The sequence below is a fragment of the Condylura cristata genome, unplaced genomic scaffold (genome assembly GCF_000260355.1).
Source record: "Condylura cristata isolate star-nosed mole 26May11 unplaced genomic scaffold, ConCri1.0 scaffold00037, whole genome shotgun sequence".
NCBI classification, from domain to species: Eukaryota; Metazoa; Chordata; class Mammalia; order Eulipotyphla; family Talpidae; genus Condylura; species Condylura cristata.
The window spans coordinates 2,863,878-2,886,840 of NW_004567138.1; the positions used below are offsets into that span (position 1 = coordinate 2,863,878).

Here is a 22,963-nt window from a genome sequence, read left to right on the forward strand (position 1 = left end):
CCAGGGTAGCACTGCCAACCGCCCCCCGCTGCCAATCCTACTCCCCTCCCAAAATATTGAAGCCAATTCAGGGGACTTCAGATGGAATGCCAGTTAGGATGCAAACTGGCACCACAGCCTCACAATTGGCCACTTGGTTTTGCTCTCTGCAGCAAGGGAGGAAGCTAGTACTATCCCCTTTTGCCATTTTCATAGCTGACTGGGTTGCTGGGCAGATCAATAAGATCACGCTTGCAAAGTACTCGCAGTTCCTGGGAAGAAAGGCGCTATGTAAACAGCAAGTATTAGTGGCATCAGAGCTGTTACTGCTGCTCTGAGCCAGAATATAAAAGCCGGCAAGCTGGCTCTGGCTAGGTATCAACAGTCAGCCATCCTCGGGGCTCCCTAAATTCTGCATGGGTCGCTGTGCTAAAACTTCCCTTGCACCAAGGGATCCTCAGAAGCAGAGGCCTGGAAACCGAGGCGTCTGGAATCCCTGGGAGAAAGAAAGTGAAGGCCAGGAGCAGGGCTGGAAGAGGCGGGGGTCGTGAGGGTGGCAAGAGAGGCCTGTGCTGGCAATTATTTGGTCCACACCACATGACTGGCTCCCCCAGCTTGCTAGTTTGCAGAGTTCGGGGCGCTGGCTGTTTGCAGGGCTGTGAAACTTTCCACTTGGCTAAGTGCCAGTCCTGCCCACCGAGGGTAACACTTCCACACAAGGTAGCTCAGAGGGTCGCTAGAGAAGGACGGGTAATTTTCTTTTCACTGCTTTTAAAGAAAAGATCTATTTAGATCCTTGACTGTTACTATTTTCCACACCTTGATTTCCCCCCCTCCTTAGGTTTTCCTGGGCCAGTGTCATCAAGTTATTCTGACTTGTGTATCCTTGCAAGAGAAAAACTAACACGAGTGGCTTTGGAGATGACAGGAGACATAGCACCCACAGGCGAGCCAGAATCCAGTTTGCTTCCCAAATAAATAATGAGCCATAAGCACTGGTCATATTTTCTTTTCCAAGCCATAAGGACACACTGAACAAAGGAGTCGGATCTGAAGTATTAGTACTGTGGTGTAATATTATTTTTGAGGGATAAAGGCATGGCATCCTCTAATTGCAGAAATAGGAAATGATGAACAATAGCATACTTAAGATATGGAGCGAGTAAAACACCAACAGTATACCTCAAAATAAAGAACAACAACAAGAAAAATCAGGACAGAAAGAAAAGAGAGAAGATATTTACTACTAATATAATTAGTCATGGCTATCATCGTGAATACAGTTTACGACATGTTTTCTTTGTAATTCATCCGCTCAATAAAATCATACTTGGTGTGTGCATATTCACTAAGTTTTATGTTCATAAAAGTGAAAAAACAGGTAAGGACTAGGTCTTTAAGGAACCTGTCGTCTCAAGAGGGACAGACATTAAAAATTCATCATATATAATTTTCAGTATCTATAAAATTAACAGGCATTATGAAAGAAAAATGAACAAGATTTGCAACCATAGTGGGTTATTTCATTTGGAAAGAGGGACTCACGAAGGCTTTTCTGACAAAAAGTAACATTTTGAGCAGGGAAGTAAAATATGAGAAGTTCGCCAGGACAGTTTCCAAGCAGAGAAAGCAGCTTGTATGTTATATACTCTGAGGAAAGATGGGCAAGTGTTCCATCCCTGGTCATTTCAACTGGGTGCCCTTGGTCAGGAAATGAACAATGAACTAGATGCTAAATCAAGATACAGTGGTGTTCATTTCACAATATATATGTATGTGGAACCACCATACTGTATAATGTTACATGTCAATTAAAACTCACTAAGAAATGAGCAACAGAATTGTTAATACTCTGAAATAAGAGATAATTTTGCTTTCAGATTGCTGGGAGATCAGACAACAGGCCAGTCGTTTCTGCCAGGGCAACGCCATTCAATGCAGGTATTAAGCTTGATGTGACAGGAAGGAAGACTGGCTTCCTAATGCATCTTGAGTCACCTCCATTGGAGTGAAATAAAATGAGGCACTCAGTTAACACCTGCATGCCACAGCTGGAGTTAAGAAACCCCTCCCCAAAAAGGGCTAAAAACAGACCACATTACATGCCAACTTCTGAAAAACATCATCTAGTACCTTACATGAGGTTCCAAATTTGCTGGTTTCTTCTTGACTACTCGGATAGTTTTATTATTTACCACCTGGACATAATTGCCATTTACGCCAACCTCCAAGTGTGTCTTCTGAGTCTGTTCTCTTGGTTCCTGATTTTATTACTCATTTACTCAGCCAGGTGAGTAGCAGGAGTCCAAAAAACAAAAAACAATGGAAATGCTGTGCTCATCTGAAGTGTTTCCATGTTCTCTATCACCCCAGATCTGGTACAACTTAGTTCTTCCATGAAGGAAAAGCAGTAATTTGCTTTCGTTACCCTACAAAACGAAAGCATTCTTAGGCAGGCTCATTCATGTTCTCCCTATGAATGGAGTAATTTTCAAAGTCAGCTTGACGGGAAGAAGCCAAACTTCTACTTGAGTCTTTTTTCCATTTAAGATCCTCAGGATAAAGTGTATTTCTGCCTACAAGTTTCCCATGAAACCAAAAACAATGTTCCGTAAGTTCAGCCTTGAAATACAAACCCTTGCTTTGACTTTGTGGTTCTGATAAATATTAGCGAAATCAGGAAGAAAATAGAGGCAAGAAAAAGAAATCAGTAAAGTCAAGTTGTTCAATAGCCCCGCCAGCAAACCTGGTATATTACATCAGGGTGACAGTTTCATGTTCTGTCCAGAGGAAAGAAATGACACAAAACCCCGTCTTACCCTCACTGCCCACGACACTTTCAGTCCCCACCACACATTTAGACCCAAGAACATTTCAATTCCGTGCTCCGTTATATTGTCTTTTTATATGCCACTGGATGTATTTAAGTCTTAAAGGCTCAAAAAGTCTATAAGCTTCTTGATGAAAGAAGCCTTGCCATGCCCTTCTTTTGCAATCTCCCAACAGAGTCTAGTAGGAGAGTCTGAATTTAAATTAAATGATCCAGAGCCCAAACCTGTTCTGTGATTTAACCCTTCCTCTGAAGGAGTCACTTCTCTATAGCTATAAATTTAAGTGCTTCTCACTTTTCTCTGTCCTCCAGGGACTTGGGGTTCCTGCATGAATTTGAGAACAATGATATGACTTAGCCTCCTCTCTTCTGTCCTCCCAATTCATCACCTGTTTAGTTACCAGTGGTTTCTGAACCATGGCCAAGTCCTTTCAAGATTTACAAACTTCCCTCCACCTACCCCTCATCTCCAGGAATCTGAATCCTTGATTCTTATCACAGTTCTTGAAAAGTCACTGTTTTAAGAACCCCTCCCCCCCAAGGTGTGTGGAGGAGAGATGCAGATAATCTGAGGCGGTGGCCCTCAAACTTGAGTCACCATCAAAAAACCTGGTAGTTTTGTTAAAACACTGGGATGGGGCCCACTCTGGGAATTTCTGATTTAGTAGGTTGTGGGGAGGCAAGAGAACTTGCATCTCTGACAAGTTCCCAGTTGGTGGTGATCATGCTGGTCCAGGGGGCCACATTTTAGAAGCACTGCTCTAAGGCAAAGTTTGTCAGTTACACAGCTAGACAGAAGCTAAGGTCTTCTCAGTGTGCGTAAGCACCGTAAGATGGCTACACTGGAGATAATGTCTTCCCATTCCAAAGAAATGGGAAAAACACAGGGCCTCCCTGGTGGCCTAGGGGATTAGTCTCAATACTATCACCATTATGGCTTGAGTTCGATCCCTGGCCAGGGAGCTGACCCACATGGCTCAGCAGACCTCTCCTGTCTCATCCACTGCTCCCCTCAGCAGTGTATTTCAGTCAATGTGCCTGTTCTGCTCCCCACTCTGTCTCTGGTGAATACTCTTATCCCCTCAACTCTGCCCTATACTCCAGATCTTCTATGTCAATAAATAAATAAAGTTCAAAAAATTACAATAAGGTGCACATACTATAACCTGGGGAAACTTTTAAATTTTTTGTTGCCCTGCAGAGACTTCACTTGTTTTCCTGCTGGATGCAGGGACTGTTGGGTCTAGTTCTGCCTTCCATCTCCCTGTTTCCTTTCTACTAGAAACTTCTCTGCCTACAACCATACTCAGTCATTGCTGTTCCTAAAAGAATGTGCCTGTACCCTGCTATATTCCCAAATTGCTGTTATCTCACTCCAGTTCACCATGTTAACAGTTCACAATTAACCACGTTAATGTGCATTACAAATTCAATGTGAGTATTTCACTGACTACATTAAAATTTGATTTCCACCTTTTCCTGTTTTTTTTTTCCTTTTCTTTAAACTTCCTTTTTTTTTTTCCAAAGGTAAAAATGATTTCCTGCCTTTTAAATGTTAGGATTTTTTCTACTGACTGCTCTTATAATATCTGATGCATTTTACCAACTACACCTACAATTTCCTCTTGTCTTACTTCCTGGACCAGTATTCTTGCCTGAACAACAACTTTCTGGAATGACCTCTCCCATCTTCCCTTTGCTCTTTGGGCTGAGATGACCCTTGATTCCAAAGATAAGTTTAACCTACTACTGAAGAACCAATATGTAGTACCCTTCACTATGGTTGGTTGTAGGGAGAGGCATGTACCCAAAGTCATGACACTCAAAGGCTCCTCTCAGACTGTCTGGGACTAAGAGGAATAAGGTGCCCTCACCTGGTGAAACCTCACAAACATGGTCTACTAAGAATTGTTTTTACCAGTGGTGAAAAACCCACTTAAGAAAGGAAGTAAAGCTGAAAAACAGAAAGTCTGGGTCCTGATAACAGTGAGTCCCCTTTCTAACTTTCAGGCAAAAGTTAGATTTACCCTTGGATATTTTAGTTATCCACAAAATTCTGAAGTGACACACAAAATTCTGAAGTGGCTCCCAGGATTACCTTGTCCCTAATGCATGCATACTTTCTTCTACTCATTCAATTAAACACCAATATGGGTATTGCTGTTTTGAGAGATTAGGAAGGTAAAATTAAAAGTCCTAAATTAGTTGTCCTTAAAAATGGAAAGATTGCCCTTGGTGGGCCTGACCTAATCAGGTGAACCTTTCTTTCTTCTTATTATTAGTTTATTTTTACATTTGGTAATCCCCATGGACTTCCCACCACCAATTAACTCATGTGTCATGACCATAGTCCTGTGCACTTCCCCCCCACACACCATTTTTGATCATTTCCCATTCCACCCCTGCAAAATGTCTCTGGTCTATAGTTACTTGTTATTTTTCTTTTCTTTATTACAATTGATTTTTTTTTTTTTGCACCCCTGTCCTTTTCAAAGAGACAAACTCTCAAGAATGAGATTCAAAGCCTGAGATGACATGCACAGGGAGTGGAAAAGGCTACATGGAAGAAACTGAAGGGGACCATGGAAGCTGAGTGTAGCCCCTGATCCTCAGCCAGCAATAGCATGGGGCCTCAGTCCTACAATTACAAGGAAATAAATTATGCTAATAGCCTGAATGAGGAGCACAGTCCCAATGAGAATATAGTCAGGTACTATCTTGATTTCAGCTTATGGAAACCTATGTGGAGAATCCAACTAACTTGTGATTAGGCTTCTGATCTGCAGAGTGTGTAATAACACGGTGGTGTGGGTTGAGCCACTAAGTTCATGGTAATTTATTATATAGTAATCGAAAACTGAAACTATTATATTGATAGAAAACTAAAACATGCTAGAATATTTTTTTTTGTGTGCTTAAATCACTTTGAGTTTTTTTTTTCCTTGCAGCCACAAAATCTCAGTGATTTCTCAGAGTGGTTACTCTCTACCTATTTCTTTATCACTGACTGCTGCTCCTTTTTTCCAGCTTTTTGTCCTCTCTGTGCTCCTCCTAACTCTAGGGTATGTATTCTCCAAGATCTCTGCTCAGCTTTCTTTTCTTTCTGTAGTAATCTCTTTTCATGGTCTTAAGTTCTTAAGTCTGTACCCCGGGTCTTGGCATCTTTCAATAAGCTGCTGAATATATATATATACAGTGTAAATTAATTATGTCTGTTTCAAAACCTCCCATCTTTCTTTCTCCAGACCAGTCCTCCTCTTTCATTTCTGACTCATGCTAATGGCATCACTGCCTCCTTCTCTTTCTCCCTCAGCCCATCAACTGTCAAAACCCATCAGTTCTGCACGCCATTCCCAGGCCGCCATGCTGGTTCAGACTCTATTCCTCACATGGTACCTGCTACTGTGCTTCTTGTCTTCAGCACAGCACCCTCCCTCCAAGCCACAGAGTCATTCTGTTGGTTCAAAGTTCTTGATACAACTGCTCCCTGCCAGTGTTCACTGGCTCCCAAATGTTCTAAGAATCTTGCTGAAAGTCTTTTCGAATCTAATGTCTACAACCTTCACAATCTGACCCCACTTTGCTTTCCAACTTCACTTCCTACGTCTAATGCATGTTTCTGCCAAACTGAGCTTCCCTCTTCATCTCTGATAGTCCATGTTTCTACTCCACATGTCAAAACTCAAGCCTTACCCACCAGACCCACTCAAATCCTGCTTTTCCTATCATTTTGTTCCTCATTCTTTTAATTAGAAGTACTTTTTTCCTCCTTCGGATATGAATGCCTACATTTTTAAATTCATTTTCCTTAGCATACTAATTATTTTGTTCTTCATCCTGAAATAGGCACCACTTCCCCTGGCAGATGCTAGTGAACTCTGCAAAGACAAGTGTTTCTAGGGAAACTTACAGTGCTTTGGTAAATGCTGACACCTTGATAAATCCCTGTTGGCAGCTGATGGAGAACGTGGCATGTACTTTCACTCCGACATGTCCTCAAGTCTCTTACTCTGTGGTTACTCAGTAGGAGAGCCCTGTTTCTGGTGACTTGCAGAAGTCATTACATAAGACAACACTGAAACTGTTGACTCAGTCAATGAAATATTATGAGAGCCTCTTTTTTCCAACTCAGGACTAAAGTTGATTACTAGTGGGTTTTTTTTTTTTCTTTTGAGGAAGAAAGGGAAGTAGCCTTGGCTACTGACGATTGCAGAGGTCACAGCTGCTTTCTCTGGAAGAGTAAGTTCAGCCCACTAGGGACACAGACTGCCTTAATCCTAGTCTACATAGAAACATCAGTGTTAGCCACAGAAGGCCAAAAATCTCCCCCATCCCCAGGACAGGAAATAACCCTGCAGAACTTTCCTGAGAGTATAGATGTTCAGTTGGATTTCAAGGAAAAAAAAAAAACAGTTTAGAAGGAAGTGAAATTCTGGGATGAACCCAAACTAAGATTTTCTGAAGAACATGATTTGTTTCTCATACCACACAATTCCTACTCATTCAACATTTGTGATTTATCTATTATAGAATCCTTTTCCAAACCAGCAGTGTTTAGGTGTCTAGCATGCAAACAGGACATTCTTTATGAATACTCTGGTTTCTTTTCAGGTAATAAGACACTAAAATTAGATCTGCCCAAAGAACACATAATCAGAGAGAAAAATACATTGAAAAATGCCATGATCAAACTTTAAAAAATATGTTATGTTCATCCATGCCACTATTTTCTATTATTAGGTTAGCTATTATTAACTCTATGTATAAGGATTTATCCATGTACACAGAGACTTGCTGGTGTCTATGCTGTATGCAGATCACATCTCCTTATGGGTACAAAGAAAGGTTTGCAAAGAAATGTAATAGCACATCCAGAAAAAAGTATGTGTGCATTGTAATAATACAATGGAAAATATGTATAAGAAATATCTACTCTGCATTGAATACCCATAGAATGGATTTCCCCAGAAGCTTAGGGTTTTAACGGCCAAGATGGTGTGGGTGGCAAGATGACAATTTCCTCCTGGGCTAGCTGATTTAACACTCTGCTCCTGAGGAGATTTCTCAGGCCCCCAACTAGCACTGTGAGCCCAGAAGATGGAAGAGCCTTAATCCAGAAGCACAAAGACCACACTGCGGGTCACTAGCAAGATGCAGCTTCTGTCTGGAAGAGAGTCTTACCCAGGCTTCTCCAGTGACTCCTAGGAGTGTGGCAGGGGCCCATAAAAATGGGGCAGGTGGGGATCGAGCGTGCGCTTCCAGGGTCTATCAGGAATAAAGCATTTCTAAATTACCGTCAGTCACAGAGTGAGGAGTCCTTCTCATTCAGTTTCAGTTTCTGCTCTTCTCACTCACCTTTACTTAACAAAATTAATAAAAATTCTAAGAAAGAAATCCAAATGTTCCCTCTCACGCTCTTATCCCACGATACTCTGAGTTATATGATAGAATCCTCATGCTTTTAATTGGCCTGATGTCACAAAACACCAAATGGTGAGTCCAGGTAAAAAGGACCAGAGAGAGCCCTCTCTGGTGGCACAGCAGGTTAAAGCACAGCATTAAGAAGCTAAAGCCACTTCAGCATAAGTTCGATCCCCATTTGCCCTGGAGGTGATTCACCTGGCATGCAGATATCTCCTGTCCCGCCTGCTGCTCCCCTCAGCAGTGTACTTTGTCAGTCGGCCTGTTCTGCTCCCCACTCTGTCTCAGTGAATCCTCTCACCACCCCTGCACCTCTGGCCTGTACCCCAGTCCTGAATGCAGAAATAAATAAATCTTTAAAAAAAAAAGTGACCAGAGAGATTCCACATGTATCTGTCCCTACTTTTTAGAGCAGAAACAAGAAACAGGATGCACCAAAGACATTAAAGCTAGACTGCAGGAAGCACCTATTGATGCCATAACTTTCTTTCTATGTAATGAAGTAGTACTGTATAAAAAAAAAAAAAAGAAGCATGGCTACAACCAGGACTTCCACTCATACATTAGAAGTTACAAAGATTTTTAAAAAAACAGCATGAATTTCCCAAACTCTAAATCAGCAACCATTTTAAGTAACCCAACATTTGGATAGTATTTACTTCAATGGGATTTTCCACAATTACATGTCTGCTTTTTTCTCTATCTGTTTTATTAAATTAAAGGCCAACAAATATAATGACTGTATTTTAACCTCCTTTTTTCTTTTTTTCATATTCTCGGTAGCCGCCTCCTTGTTTAAATATTACAACTTTCTGATGCAATCAGAACAAAAGTTTGTGAGACAAAGGCACTATTGAAAACTTTTCTTCTTTTAGAGGAGGCTTAATAAAACTATTCTAGCTAAAGACTGAATTCCCAATGGCCTCAGCTGTGAACAGCAGGGACAGAAATACCTGTGCTTGGCAATGAGTCTAGAGATTACCTGTTGAAATGCCAGAAAGGCAGACATTGGGGTGAATGCCTGGCAAGTGCCATGGAATACAATTATTCTTTTTCTATGAATGTGCTGTTGAAAATCTATAACTCTATTAGGAGAAAAGATTCATTGTGTGCAGAATGGGGAGCTGCTGAGTACAGGAACACATGGAACTGCTTGAACCAGTTGTAAAAACCACTGTACAGAAGTACCTGCTTGCCCACAGGCGACAAAGTTTTAAGCTCAAAGGAAGCTAACAACTACTATTTTCGGAGCAAGGTACCCCAGCAAGATACACACGCAGTTTGCCCTCAGAGCCTTGAAATAGCCAATGGTCATGTTTCCTTAAACATCGAAAGGACTTTCTTTAGATATAAGCTAAAAGAAAAGTTTCCTGCAGCTCTTCACAAACAGTGACTTCAAACTCTCTAGAAGCAGCGACATCTGCATGTCACCTGGCTCTAGAACACACATTCTCAGGGCATGGCATCCCCCACAGCTATTAGAAGAAAGAATAACAGGTTTTCTTCTCTCCTTCATCTTCCAGGTTTAGGAATTTATCCTAATATCGTGGCTCAGGGGATTCTCACACTTACAACTCTTAACATATAAAAAAGAGGAGAAAATTTCTTGCTCCTTAATTGTTTCATCGAATAGGCTCTCAAAAGTTCATTTTTGTTACCTTTTTCAGGCAAAATAAGAGGCCTTTTACAAAAATTCTATTGCTAAAACAATGGAATTCTCCTGGGAATGACTTCGTTATGGAAATGAAGTGACAGCTTCTTTTATCTAGCCAGGCAGAAAGTCTGCATTTATAAAAGGCATTCAGAGCACTCAAGAGCGTGTGGGAGGACATAAAACGCTATTTTTAATTCAGATGGCAGCATTCCTCCCAACCAGGTCTTTCAATATAATCATAATAATACTGATCTAAAAAGGAGGAGAAAAGATTTCCATTTCTGCTGACCCCAGCAGAAAAAGAAGGGGTGGGGAGAGAGGGGAGAAAAGAAAATTAAGAGAATGATTAATACAGAGTTCTTTCGCTTTTAGACCACTCACTAGGCTCAGAGATCAAAGTCATCAGAACCGACTATCTATTATCCAGAATTAAAAGCACTTAAGCTCTGCTAGTAACAGCACTACCTCTTCTCACACAGATTTACATTTTTTGTACGTGTGACTTTCACTCTACCGAGTTTGCAAGGATCACCGGTGCCTGCTGGGAAATGCTGTGTGTGTTCTCCCATCTGTTTCCGAGTGTGAAAGTGGCAGAGTGGATGTTGTGATGAGTTAAGTCCAGGTAGGTGGCCAGGGCCACTTTGGAAATCAGATTTCTGACTCCTAAAACTGGTAGGTGCCTGAGCGTCCATTTGGGGAAACTGTGAGTGTGGAGTCTACAGAAGGTTTCTTTCCATCGCCTGCTGGGGGACCAGCCTTAGGAGGAGTGATGGGGACCAGTGTAGATGACTCCACAGAAGTTGGATGCTGGAGAGCAAAGTACAGAATCAAAGAGTAGGATTACCACGGACCCTCTAGTCATGACTCGGTCATAAGTTTATGGAGAGGAGATGGGGTCAGAGATTCTTAAAGTAAAGTAAAACTCACCATTTTAGTGAGTTAAAATGTAAGAGTCAGTGGCTTCTTAATTTTATTTGTTTTTATTGATGGTGTAGAAAAACTGGGGTGCAGGCCAGAGGTGTGGGAGGTGAGAGGATTACCAGAGACAGAGTGGGGAGCAAAACAGGCAGATTCACTGAAATACACTACTGAGAGGAACAGTGGGTGAGACAGGAGAGGTCTGCTGTACCTTGTAGGTCAGCTCCCTGCCTGGGAATCGAACTCAGGCCATAGGGGTGATGGCTCTGATACTTAACCCTTAGCCACCAGGACAGTACTGATTCAGTGGCTCTTAGTGCATTCACTATTTTTTTTTAAAGATTTATTTATTTATGCATACAGAACTGCAGTACAGGCCAGAGGTGCAGGGGCAGTGAGAGGCTTCACCAAAGACAGAGTTGGGAGCAGAACAGGCAGATCCTTGAACTGCAGAGAGGAGCAGCGGGTGGGTCAGGAGAGGTCTGCCACACCATATGGATCACTTTCAGGGCAGGCGCGGATTGAACTCATGCAGAAGTGGCTTTAGCTTCTTTGTGCAGTGCTTTAATCCACCACCAAGGAGGGCCCGAGTTCACTGTTTTTAATGCAGCTATTACTATTAGCTCATTTCAGATACTCATTATCCCCAAAGAAACTCCATCTTCACCCCCCATCCCCTCTTCCTCTCAGCCTCTGCCAACCGCAAATCTGCTTTCTGTTCTATGGATTTGCCTATTCTGGACGTAGCATATAAATAGAACCATACTATGTGGCCATTTTTGTCTGGCTCCTTTCACTGAACATAAGGTTTTATGAATTCATCACTCTGTAGCATGTACTTTCTTCCTTTTCTGGCTGAATTCTCCATTAGATGTAATAGTCCATGTTGTGTTTATGCATTTGTAAGTTGATGGACATGGGATTGCCGCTTCTTTGGGGTTGTTACGAATAATGCCACTATCAGCATTCTTATACATGTTTTTGTTCAAAAACCAATTTTCAGTTCTCTTGGGTCTAGGAGTGGAAATGCTGGGTCACACGGCAAATCCGTTTAGCTTTTTGAGGAACTGCCAAACTGTTCCCCACAGCGTCCACACCATTTGAAAGCAATGTGTGAGTTTTCCAAGTTTTCCATCTACTTGCCAAAGCTTGTAATGTTCCTTTCTTTTATGGCCATCCTAATGGGTATGAAATATTTCATTGTACTTTTGATTTGCATTTCCCTACGTATGATCTTGAGTATCCTCTAAGAGTTCTTTACCAATTCTAGAAACTTGGTGTTTTATAGATACACGATTTGCAAATATTTTCTCCCATTCTGTTGGGTATCTTATGGCTTTCTTGATAGTGTCTTTGATTTATGCACGTTTATTTTCATGAAGGCCAACAGATTTTTTTTTCCCTTATGTTGCTTGTGCTTTGAGTATTATATCTAAGAATCCAAATCCTAGGTCCTGAAGTTTTATTCCTATGTTGTCTTCTAAGAGTTTTATAAGTTTAGTGCTCACACTGAGATTGGAGGTCCATTTTAACTGATTTGTGTGTGTGTGTGTGTGTGTGTGTAAATGTCTAACTTCATTCTTTTGCCTATGTCTCATGCGACATTTCCATCTGTCTCAGCATCATTTATTGAAAAGAGATCACAGAGTATGGAGTGAATTGAGTCTGTTCTCTTTAAAAAGATGGTTTGCACACACACAAGGTTATACATACACATATATCTAGTTATATACATATGTATATATAAAGTTTTACAAATGATCTAAAGATAATTAACTGACTGATTACAGTGAGTTTAAGTAAACAAACTTTTTCCTTCATCTCACATTTTGAAGATGTAGCAAATTTTCAAGAATCAGGACCACACAGTACTAAACTTTCCAAGAAATCAACCAGCTCTTGAGTGGTGCTTTTGCAAGGAAAATTTTCAAAGCAGCAGTAGACAGAAACTTCTTCCTTTTGTTATTATTTTAATTCTATTTGTTTCTCTTTGTCTCCTTTTATTTAGAGACCTCTAGTTCTTATTCCTGCCTATTAATATTGGTTCTAACTAACCTATTCATAATATGTCAGAAATATACTTCTAGCATGGTGTCTAAGTTCCCGTGTTTTGTTTAAGCAAAAAGAACACATAGGTTGCAGAATTCCAAGTATCCCCCATCCAGATACAGGAAGAAATGAAATTTTCGAATGACCACAAACTTCAGTTCTCAATTCTGGCTGCAAATTGTGAATGCCTGGGGAGCTTTAAGACATACAGATGCCCTTGATCTACCAACAGAGATGTTCAGTTAGTTGTTTCAGGGTACAGACTAGGTAATAGGAATCTACTGTGTAGCCAGGGCGGGTGCCGGTGTCAAAAGTCAATGATCAGAGGTTGCTAATTCTCTTCCTACCCCCATGCAGGCAGTTAGAGATGAACATGCACCCACTGTTTTTTTAAGTTTTATCATGAAATTATAAAACTAACAAAAACTGAATTTTCTGCATCAGTTCTCATTTAATTTTCACAACAGCCCACGAAAGACTTGTGATTCCCAAACAACCGATGCGAAACATACTCTGAGAGATGAAAAAAAATCCAATAGCCAAAGTGAAATGTGACTGAGAATGGGTTTAAATGCAATTCTCAGCCCAAGGGCTGTCATGTGCTGGCTTTCTTGGTGATTTGAAAACGCCCAACCATTGTAAGTGTAATCACACCAGTTAGTGTCAAGACCCACCCAAATAGGGAACAGCAGCTTCACACCTTCTATCCAGGATTTATCTCATAGGATGATGTGGGTGATATCTTTACTCACTGAAGACAATGGTGGGTATGGCCCCCACCTCTTCTTGTACTTACTTTTCACTGTGTGCGTGTCCCAGGGAAGTGAACCTGACAGGTAAGTAAATGTAGGAAAATATGACCTGACTCCAAAGATGCACCTACATATGGTTTTCAGAGGTGCTGGGGGAGTAGCATTTCTTTCAATCTGTGCTAAGACTGGCAACAGACAGGAAATACCTTTAATGTGGCATAAAAATAACAAACATGGGCCCTCTCTGGTGGCGCAGTGGGTTAAAGTGCAGCACTAAGATAAGCTATAGTCATTTCAGCATGATTTTGATCCCCAGCCCCGGAGGGGCTTTTCTGCTCCCCACTCTTCTCTGGTGAAGCCTCTCACTGCCCCTGCACCTTTGGCCTGTACCCCAATTCTGTATGAATAAATAAATAAATCTTAAAAAAAAAAAAAACTGGGGCCCTCCCTTGTGGCGCAGTGGGTTGGCACTGCACTGTGAAGCCAAGCCTTGTCTGCTTCAGTGAGAGTTCAATCTCTGCCCCAGAGGTGACCCCCATGGTGTGGCAGACCTCTCCTGACCCACCCGCTGCTCCCCTCAGCAGTGCACTTCGTCAGTCTGCCTGTTCTGCTCCCCACTTGGTCTCTGGTGAATATTCTCACCGCCCCTACACCGCTGGCTTGTACCCAGTTCTATATGCATAAATAAATAAAACTTAAAAAGATAACAAACATTAAAACTAATCATTTGTCTATGGATTTAATTTAGTGCCTAAGTATGATTATTAAGTTCAATCAGTTAGACCAAAGGATATCAGGGAAAGATAGTGATTTAAATATTCAGGTCCTTATGGTGGAAGTACAACTTCTATGTAAAATCACTTTGCCTGCAAAGGCCTGGGGCACAGTCACAAACCTTACCCAATAGTAGGATCTTAGGATAAAATTAAAATTGATAAAATATTTTGCTCACAAAGGTAAGAAACTGGAAAATGAGTTTTAAGTCTCTTCTTTCTTTTTTTGTCTAGCTAGTTTACTTGAACAAATATGTGAACCCATGTGTGCACAGACATGTGCACATACATGTACCAGATTTGACGGGAAAATGCATTTCCACCCTGTTTTTTTTCATGGACCTGATTTATTCATCCTTAAGACAAGGGCGGTAAATCGTAATGTTATGCCTGCATATTGGCACATAAGGAAACCGGGAGAATTTCTGTACACTGTTAAGAGCTTTTTCTATACACTAGAGTTAAGGAAAAAGGGTTTGCTGGAGGTTTTGTTAGGCTGGCATCAGAAGTTAGTTGAGAAAAGTTTTCACAAGTGGGAGTTGTACCTGCTTGTCTCCTAATTGTAGTGAATCTGTCAAGTTTCTTTGCAGTGTATCAAGACTTACTCTTCAAAATCATTCTCAGGGTGCTCTGAAGCTCTGAATTGCTATACTTTTAAGCTAACTACCTCTCAAAGTGCTGCTTAAAAACTGACATCTTCAACCACATTTCAGGCTTGGAATATATCTAAATTTGCAAAGTCTCATTGGTTCTTCTGAAAGTGCTACTTAAGAAAATACACTTGACAGCCAATCTCTTGAAAATGATTTGTGCAGAAATTGTGTTCAAATTACTTTATATCAAGATATTTAAAAGAAAACGTGGTTTTCTTTGTAACAGGCTAAAAATAATGATAGCCTTTATCTTCAACTGAACATATACATATATTGTATAAGCTGATGCCTTTAAACAAATTGAAAAACAGTAGGATTCTGGCTATCGTCCATAAAGAAACAAAACTTGTCCAGAATAGAATTTTATGCATGGAAAAAATACAATTAACTGTTATTTTCCACAAAGTTCAATCCTCCAAACAAAACCAGAGTTGTCATCCAGGTATAAGCTATCAAATTGCAAAGCTAATGTCTCAAAAACAGACAGGAAACTCAGAAAATAATTGTTGCATCCCTTTTACATAAAGAAAAATGGAATAATGGGAAAGTTAGCTTATATTTCTACAAGTTCTTTTTGAGTTACTGAGCAATATGTTACTTAAATTGACCCTTGGGGTAATGGCAGATAAATCACATGGTCAAAATAATTCCTACTGGACTATAGAAAGTTTATCATGGGCGACGATCTGTGAGGTGAGGTACAAGGTTTAGAAATGGATTGTATATGCTCACTGCGTGGAATGCATAATATTAATTTTTAAAACACAAAAACAATTGTTACCAACTCTAAAAATTTTTGGTCATTCCTCATCAGCAATCGCAGTGATTTTCACATATGTTTTCCTTTTAAACCAGAACTCTGCTTTCAAATGACATCTGACATAGGAACATACTACATAAAACAAATCAAACTGAAGCTACTCACTTGACCTCTTGGGACCACCACCACCATCACCGCTACACCAATCAATCACTAAGGACTCTAAAGCTGGTATGATGAGGGTATAGGGGAGGGGGCGAGGAGTCCCTTGCTACTGGCCAATGTGTTCTGACCTCCTGGTCTATGGAGCTCACGCTACTTAACACGGCATATGGGACCCCCATGTATTGCTCCTCGATCTCACAGCCTGCACGCACTGCCTCAGCAGCCACAGAACATACCATCAACTAGTCAATTAGTGTGAGCAGTATGAACCATGCTCTGTGAGGCAGCTGTTGGGTCCCCATGTTTGTCCATGTTACTCCTCACCGGCTAATCATGTTTGTCTTTTACTTGACAACTGCCATGGCACCTCACAACTATACACAGTACCATTTACTCCACATATCCTTTCCATTTTGCTCTAACATGCTGGCAGTAATAATTGTTCCTATGACTTCCCTCTATATTGACTGGTGAGTAACTCAAGGACAGGGAGTTTATCACACTCATTCTACCTTTTAGGTCAGTTCTTGGCATGGAACAGGGGTTTACCAAATGCTTGTTAAGTGAATGAATGATGGTGGATGGATAGGAGACAGTAGAGGCATTTTCATCAAACCATTGGAAAACAATCACATGTGTATGTACATACGTGTTTTTTTAAAACTGTGGTGCAATACACATAAAATAAAATTTACCACTTAATCTTTTGTATGTGTACAGTTCAGTGTCATTAAATAAATTAACAATGCAGCTATAACCACCAACCATCTCAGTTCACTCTTGGTAAAAGAAAGTCTGGTGATATAATTTTGGCTACTTAAATTTGACACATGATTTCTGCAAAACTAAAATTCGTGTGTATGTGTATGTGGGGGCTGGGGGGTTGAGAGTGTGTGTATTTTTTTTTAAGTCTTAATAGTTTAAATGACATTAGTGTGGAATACCCAGCTTCTTCACTTCCCTCCTGCTCCCACCTGCTATATTTCTCATGTGTTTTCATCCAGGCATTGAGTGCTTCTTAGTGAGACCTGTGGTCAATGTGGTTGAGATGTGGTCAGCCAAACTTCCAGCTACTAACTTAGTTGTTCGCTGGCAGTTTCAGTTGCTCACACAGAATTTTCTGGATTGTTTTCTGAAGCTCTCAATGATTCCTTTTAATTTGTATTGCCAGAAGGATAGTTTGGGGCTTCATGATTGCTAAGCCCTGAAGGAGCAAGCAAGTGCCTGTAATATAGATTAGACATAGCTTTGACATGATATCCAGCGATATCAGCTTTCATGTTTTAACATTTCTGAAGTTAAAGACTTGATTAATATATGATGAGCACACACATGCACAAAATAATGGCAGTAATTCCCATTTATCCCCCTAGAAAATTAATCATTCTATCTATGATGCATCTACATGTGAACTGGAGGAACTAGAAAAGCTGGTTCACAGTACAAATTTTTACAGTAAGAGTTTTAGTTTAAAATGACACAGAGCTTGATCATATTCTTGGTCATACCCTGAGTAGGAATGTAAAGCAAAGTAAAGTAAAAGAATTTCAAAAAAAGGTGATAACTTACTCTCACAACCCAGACCCAGACCTGGATTTGATGCTAACTGCTAAATCCAAACATCTCTCCAATGTGTTGGCCTCAGTTTTCCCATGTGTACGTCATATGGGCTATGTTAGCATTAAAACAGGTTAACCAGGCTTTCCCTGGTGGCACAACGGGCTACCATGCAGCACTGCAAGCTGGCCGCAGCCACTTCAGTGCGAGTTCGATCCCTGGCCCCGGAGGTGACCCACATGGAGTGACAGACCTCTCTTGACCTACCGGCTGCTCCCCTCAGCAGTGTACGTCATTGATCTCCCTGTTCTGCTCCCCACTCTGTCTCTGATGAAGCCTCTCACCACCCCTGTACCCTAGCTTGTACCCCGGATCTTAAAAAAAAAAAAAACAACCAGGGTTAACCATCCCTGACCTCTGTGATGCACCAACATTCCCTAGCTCCCTGTGCTTGGCCAAGAATCCTCTGGGGAAAAGTCGAAGCACCAGTTAGTCTACTCGGCTTGGTTGGTTCAGGCTCTCACACTAGGGAGAGTCTACCTCCTCCTGGGCTCTGCACTTTCTGGCTCCAGTTCCATTTTCCAACGTGGGTCACTGTTCCTGCTTTTCATTTCCCAGCATCTAATTACACACTCCCTCTGAGGATCGTGGGTCCCTGAGCAAGGGGCCAACTCTCAGCCAGACGCCATCAACACTTCATCCTCAGCTGTGGTCAGCGCAGATACTCAGACTTGCACGAGGCTGCCCATATGCTCTGCACTGCAAGAAGGCAACATAGAGGTAACCCAACGTCAGCCCTCCTGACTCATCAGTACACCTATTGTGTGCCAAGTTTAAGGAGCCAAAACCATGTTGCCAAACTTTCTTTTTACCTAGAATAAGCTCAACAGAACAACAGCAATGAAAAAGGTTCCTTTCAGGTGGGCCTAGGGTTCTGGTGGCAATACTCTGATTAGGTGAGGCGGACATTCCAAACCTTAAAGACTTAACAAGGGAAAGAACATGTGTAGGCTTCATCTGAGAATAAGTATATTGGCGGCCTACTAAAATAGAAAGTTAAACACCGAAATGAGATCTTGAAATTTCCTTTTCTGAAAAAAAAAAAAAAAGAGGGGGAGACTTAACATGAACCCAAGCCAGATTTGCTGAAAAAGCAGCCTTTGTTCCTTGACAAAACTGCAGTTAACTATTTACAGAGTACTTACATTTCCTGAAATATTGCATTACGACTGACCCGTGAACATTGCTACAAGGCCCCTAATCCCAGAGCCTGCTCAGGGAGAACCAACAGTGGAATGAAAGCAAATGAGGGTCTCAGTGACAACTTAAGATGATTGAAAACATAAACTATTATGCTTCTGTCTTTTAAGCATTTAAGTAATTTTAGTGTTGCTTCACTTGCCAGAATAAATGAGTTATAAAAAAAAAAATCGCTGCTTTCTCATAAAAGCCTCCACACATCCAGGAAGGGTGAATAATGTTACAACTCATAGTACACTGTCCTATTTCCTTCCTTAAATACACTTGTTTTTGTTTGTCACCTTTTTACTTCATCTGCAGGACAAGCCCAGCCCTATGGAGAGACCCAGGCTGAGAGCATCATGGTTTTGGCAAGAAGTGAACTAAAAATCTTGGCATCAGGGTTTACCCAAAGCGGAGTTACACAGGAATGAAGGGAACACCAAAAGTCCTGGGAAAACGACAACTATTTCTAGGGAAACACAGTCTTTTGGCTGGTGATTTATTTTCATTTGTTCACACGCCATGACTCATCCATGGCCACACAGCGCTGGCAGTATCATTTCAAGCACATCGTTTTATCAAGCACCAAATAAGTTGAAGAGCGTGTCCCAAGGAAAATGGTCATTTGAGATGTCTAATGATTCCCCCCTAGTATGGCTTCAATACAAAAGCAAAGCCAATGTCCTCCACCCCCACTCCCTTTTTAATTTGCACACAAGGCATTCTTGTGTAGGTTAGGACACCTTATAGTGATTCAGAAAAGGTGATTTTATCTTTAATTCTTTGCCTCACTCTGTATTTAATGAAAGCCAAGAGACTTAAATTCTCTGGAAAATACAGAATCCATTTATTTGCTGAGTTCAAAACTATGGATGTCTTGTTGAGCATTATTAGGAGGACTGATGCATGTGTGTTGGTAAATCATTTTGCAATCTCCAGGTCAAAGCTGCAAAATGAACACTATCGTTATTTGTTTCAGTGGAGTCTCAGTAATGAATCATGGACGAGTAGGTCTAATTAGGGACCAAAAGCTCTTACTTTTGCAGAACTTTTGCAGTACTTACCTTTACCTAATTCTCTTCTGTGCTAAGAGAACAGAAGGCATATCCATGATTACTAAATACCATTATTTAATACTGTGTAATGAGTCAAAACAGGTAAAAGTGAACAAAAGGATATACAAAAGGATGGACAATTGGATAGTACATGCATGCACCTTCCTGTTACATATTAAGATTGCTTCTTTAAAGTCCTATCTTCCTTTCCCAAACTACCATTGCAGAAATACATTACCATCCACTTACTGGTAGAATATAATGAATCTTACTAACTGAATCAAATCAATGAGATATTTGATTAAGAACTTTCAATATGGGCTTTGCCTATTTATTCTAGGTAATGCAACCCTTGTTGTTTTAATATTTGTTTTGCTATTTTTTTAAAGATTTATTTATTTTTGCATACAGAACTGGGGCACAGGCCAGAGGTGCAGGGGTGGTGAGAGGATTCACCAGAGACAGAGTCGGGAGCAGAACAGGCAGATCGACTAAGTACACTGCTGATGGGAACAGCGGGAAGGTCAGGAGAGGTCTCCTGCGCCATGTGGGTCACCTCCAAGGCAGGCAGAGATCAAACTCATGCTGAGGTGGCTTTAGCTTCTCAGTGTTGTGTTTTAACCTGTTGCACCACCAGGCAGGGCCCTGCTTTGCTATTCTTTTCTATGTTGCTCAAACTGCTATAAGACTTTCAATTATATTGGTCTTTGAAACTTTCTGAATTATAGAAGATGCATGAAACTAGTGAATAAAGAATGAATGGGCAAATGGAGATGCAATCTTTGCAAGGTCAGAAAGAACACTGAAAGTTTTCCCATACCTTTAGGGATGAATGAACTTCAAAATGCCAGCATTTGCCAAATATGGTATTTACCAAAATCCCAATCAAGTATTTTCCTTAACAAGCACTTATGAGAAATGGGCTAAATCATTTGTTAAGTGTATGAGGACTTTTGTTGTATGGAAACTCTTGCTTACTTCCACTAAGTCTCCAAGGCCAAGTATATAATTTACCATGAATGCCTGAGACTAAGAAAGGTTTTCCCCCAAATGCTCCCTTCAGAAAGGAGCTATTGTTTCCTCAATTTTTGAGTCTTCATAAAATATCACATTATTTGCTTCCTTATATTGTATTTTGAACAACAGAAAACTCCTTACGGAAAACATATCCTCTTGATACCACCTTGATCAATGCTAGCTTTTCATGCTTATGAAAGTTACCTAAGAATTCTTTTAAAGGAAGAAAACAAATTAAATAGTAATTATTCTTGAGAGGGTGACTATGATTACAAATGCTGGATGCTTTTATAAACACAAAGGCAGTTCAAAGATTGCTTTCAGGAACAACACAGTCAGTGGTTAAGTTGTATAGTTCATAAAAACATACTCACTGGAAGAATGTAGTAAAAAAGATCTTTAATACTACTATTTGATAACCGTATTGTTCGGTATCAGATCCCAATATACCATGCCTCCTGTATTTGTGCACATTAACTATTCTATGACCAGGGGATGTGTTTGGGCCAGTCGGGATTACAAATATCAATGGATATAAGAGTGTATATTTGTAGCTGAAGATAAAATTTTTAATGATTGTATAACATAGCTTCCAATCACACCATATCTCAAGCCACTTAGATGGAAATCAAGTGGTACATACTCTGGAAAACTACACTAAATGACAGTGTTTCCAACATAGTCAAAACTGTAATGTCACAGATGAAGGTTGTAAATAATTTATTTATGTAATATGAATATAAAAAAGAATATTTCTAAATTAACCTATGATTTCCAATAAGTATGTGAGACTAAGTAGCTAAGTTCAAATCTGATTGATGGACATAAAGTACTTAAATGCTTACTAGTGAAGTTGGCCAAAAAGTTCAATGTAAGGGGACCTCCCAAGTGGTGCAGGGGTTAAGTCTCAGAGCTATAGAGCTCTCTGCAGCCAGTGCAGCATGATTTTGATCCCGGGCAGGGAGGTGACTCACATGGCTCAGCAGACCTCTCCTGTCTCACCAGCTACTTCCCCTCAGCAGTATTATTTCAAGTAGATACACCTGTTCTGCTCCCCACTCTGTCTCTGGTGAATCCTCTCACCCCCCGCATTTCTGGCAGTTCTTGCATGCATGCATAAATAAAATAAACCTTTAAAAAAATTCAATGGAAGGAGGAGGCAGCTTAACTTTAAATGCATGATATATCTCAGGTCCAGACCTCTTCTTAACATATAGAATTGAGGACTCATCAGCTGACCTGAAATATCCACTAAAAAGATGTCTCTTTCCCCACATCCTGTTAGTATGGCTACTGTCAAAACAGAAAATAATAAGGATTGGAGTGGATATGAAGAAAACCTTGTACACTTTTGGTGGGCCACAAGACAGCCAACTCTGGAAGGAAGGATGGGAGGGTCCCCCCCAAAAATTTAAATAGAATTGCCATATGACCCAGAAATTTCTTCTAGCTATATACTCCAAAGAAAATAGAACCTAAAAGATATTTGTACACAAATTTTCACAGCAGCACTATTCACAATAGCCAAAGGGTAGAAGCAAACCAACGTCTACCCCTGGGTAAATGAAGAGTAGTATATAAGTAGGTGGGGTACTAGTCAGCTTTATAAGTGATGGAAATTCTAACAAATAACTTGGATGGCACTTGAGGACATTGTGCCCAGAGAAATAAGCCACTCACAAAGACAAATACTGTATGATTCCACTTCTGTGAGGTGCTTAGTATAGCAGTCAAGTTCATAGAAAAAAGAACTGTGGTTGCTAGGAGCTAGGAGGTGGGGAGAAGGGAAGTTAACTGTTTAATGGATCCAGAGTTACAGCTTTGCAAGAAGAGAAGAACGAGTTCTGGAGATGGGTGGACAACATGGATTATATAGGCAGACTAAATTAAGCACCTAAAAATAGGTATGATGATAAATGTCATGTTATGTGTATCACAATTATTTTAAAAAGGAATGTATCTTAAGTACCTTGAGTTGAACATTTTCAAAATTCTGCTACTTACCTGCTCTCCTCACTCCTGTGGATGACACATATACCTCTCCTCAGTTGTCCAGGTCAGAAACTGGGTTTGCTCCTTGGTGGTACAAGAGGTTAAAGCACAGCACCATGAAGCTATTGGCAGCCACTGCAGTATGA

General features: G+C 40.6%; 1 protein-coding gene across 1 annotated transcript in view; it reads right to left on the minus strand.

Moving 5' to 3' along the window:
* Positions 1–22,963, minus strand: part of ATXN1 (ataxin 1) — a 394,234-nt gene that overhangs the window by 150,728 nt on the left and 220,543 nt on the right. The window lies entirely within an intron of this gene.